A 3,091-nucleotide genomic window follows, 5' to 3' on the forward strand; every position below is an offset into this window, starting at 1 on the left:
AGGGAGGGGAAGAAGCTATAGAATGTAATTTTAATTACAGTTCAAAATCCAACTAACAAACCTGTTGATACGAAAGATGATGAATTACTGCGCCACTAACTTCTAGAAAATAATCAGGGGTTATTGAATCACTACAACAAAATAGAGGTTTTATGACTTTAATTGGGAGACATTGGAAGTCTACAATGTCTCCCACTTAGTGAGACGTTGTTGCTAGGGTCATTGTAGGTATATATCCCACGTCTCCCATTGGGAGACGTGGGAAGTGACTCACCTCTCCCAATGGGAGACGTGGGAAGTCCCTAGGAGACATCCCACGTCTCCCATTGGGAGAGGTGAGTCATTGTAGACTTCCCAATGGGAGACGTGGGATGTCTCCTAGGGACTTCCCACGTCTCCCATTGGGAGAGGTGAGTCACTTCCCACGTCTCCCAATGGGAGAGGTGGAAAGTCAACATTTGACTTTCCACCTCTCCCATTGGGAGACGTGGGAAGTCTCCCACCTCTCCCAATGGGAGACATTGAAAGTCTCCCACATTTAAAAAAAATAAATTAAATAAATTTATAATTAATATTATTTTAATTTGATTTAATAATTAATTAAATTGAAATAATATTAATTTAAATTGAAATAATATTAATTTAAATTGAAATAATATTAATTTAAATTGAAATTATTTTAATCTAAATTTAAATTAATTAAATTGAAATAATATTAATTTAAATTGAAATAAAAAAATATATTTGTTAGATATATACAAGAAATACAATATTTGTTATAAATATTCAAAATGAACAAATATTGCATTGTGTATGAAGAAAGAGTTAAAAAATTAAAAAAAAACCTATCAACGAGGTCGGTAACTTTGGATTATCGGCAACACATATGTCGCCCATTCTTGTCGCAACTCATCAATTTGTGCCTCTGTATATGATGTGCTTGTTAGCTGCAAGAAATATAAAGTAAAATATATTAATTAATTATTTGATTACATTTATAGTTTCAAAAATAATTTGTAAATTTTAATTAATAATACCGTTCTCAAGTAATGCCTGGGACTTGCATGTTCAATCAAGTAATGTCCGTTCTCAACTAATCGTTTATTATCCTAAATAATATCGGGCAGCATTTCCCCTATAATAGTGACCTAACCATCTGCATGTGAATAACAAAACAAACAATTCAAACAACATACAATAAGTTTCTTCCTTATAGAATGCATATATAAAATTAATTGTTTATTATCCTAGATAAAATCGGACAGCATTTCCCCTATAATAGTGACCTAACCATCTACATGTGAATAGCAAAACAAACAATTCAAACAACATACAATAAGTTTCTTCCTTATAGCTCCGCAGCACACAGTCAAATTTCTCAGAACCTAGTTCACTAATACACACAAGTTCTCAACCTTCCGTTATCACCGCAGCACACAATTTTAATCTCAGAACCTACTTCACTATGGATGAATATTTAAGATATTCAAACTCTTCTAACATTTGTTTAATAATATTAAAAGTAGAAGTAAGAGAATATATATTTACCTCTTGCAATTAATAATTCAAAAGCTAGCAAAATTACTTCAAGTAGTAATCGAATTCGCTATTAAATTCACAAACCAATATAAATAAATTAATAAATAATAAATAAAATATCACTAAATATCTAGCAATATATAACTTATTATTATAATTTTAGAAACTTAATTACCTCAAATGTGTGATTGATAGATATAGAAGTTTTGATGCAAAGTACCCTCTAAAATCTCACCACCAAAATCACAACTTACGAAATTAAATTAATTAATATGTTAAACATTACTAAACAAATATCACTAAATTCCTAATAAGTAATTGATTGGTAAACAAATAAAAAAAAACTCCAATGAGCCACTAATTATAACCTAAACAAAAAATCAATAAAAAATTTCATAACCTAAAATCTCAATAATCAACAAAAACATAAATTTTTGCATATATTTATATTTTTAAAATTATTTAATAAATTTATTTTAACATAATAACTATATATATAACAAAATAGTTAGAATTTAAAAAAAAAAAAAGTGTAAATATACATACAAAAATATATCTAAATTTCGAAATAAATAATGATAAAAATTAAAAAAAATCATGAACATATATATTATAATGAAATATATACAATGTGATAGGTTAATTAAAAAAAAACTATGAAATCTTAAATCTATAAAAAAACCTCCATGGAAAAACAAATAAATCTAACAATGTATAGAAAAAAATGCATAAAAATGTAAAATTAACACAAAATCATGTATATTACTCATCCTAATGCTAAACCTATGATTTTTTATCAAAATAATTAACTAAAATTCATAAAAATTAAAAAAAAACTAACCTTGAAAACCCTAAAATCGCAACCCCTTTCGTGCTCTCTGTTTGGTGTGCTCTCTCTGTTTGGTGTTATGAGGAAGAAGAAGACCCAAAATTCATTAAATGGCCAGGGGGACATCCAACGTCTCCCACTGGGAGACGTGGGACACGTGGCACGTCTCCCACTGGGAGACATTGAATGTATAGAGGGGTACATCCAACGTCTCCCATTGGGAGACGTGCCACGTGTCCCACGTCTCCCAGTGGGAGACGTTGGATGTACCCCTCTATACATTCAATGTCTCCCAGTGGGAGACGTGCCACGTGTCCCACGTCTCCCAGTGGGAGACGTTGGATGTACCCCTCTATACATTCAATGTCTCCCAGTGGGAGACGTGCCACGTGTCCCACGTCTCCCAGTGGGAGACATTAGATGTCCCCCTGGCCACTTCTCAACCTATTTCCAACGTCTTCCACTATTTTTAATGTCTTCCAATTGTAGTCATTAATAAAAACTTTCAATGTCTTACACCATTAGACATTTAAAACCCCTGATAAGTTTTAATGTCTTACACCAATGGTGTAAGACATTGTAGGGAGTCATTGTATGTCAAATTTGTTGTAGTGAATGTAAATCCTGCACCTGAGGTAGAAAAAAAAAATTCAATAATGCAACTTAATTGATCAGCCCAACTACATTACAGAAAGACTCAAAGTCATCTACTTATGAACAAGT

At 31.4% G+C, this 3,091-nt stretch overlaps 1 long non-coding RNA gene across 1 annotated transcript; it reads right to left on the minus strand.

Annotated features, from left to right (window-relative positions):
• Positions 1 to 688: 688 nt before the first annotated feature.
• Positions 689 to 1,888, minus strand: LOC133790179 (uncharacterized). Its single transcript, XR_009873942.1, has 3 exons — positions 1,715 to 1,888; positions 1,038 to 1,156; positions 689 to 947 (listed from the first exon to the last, which is right to left on the minus strand). It is a non-coding gene; the product is annotated as an uncharacterized LOC133790179 (long non-coding RNA).
• Between the last annotated feature and the right edge of the window lie 1,203 nt (positions 1,889 to 3,091).

The sequence above is a fragment of the Humulus lupulus genome, chromosome 7, assembly GCF_963169125.1.
Source record: "Humulus lupulus chromosome 7, drHumLupu1.1, whole genome shotgun sequence".
In the NCBI taxonomy this organism is placed as follows: domain Eukaryota; kingdom Viridiplantae; phylum Streptophyta; class Magnoliopsida; order Rosales; family Cannabaceae; genus Humulus; species Humulus lupulus.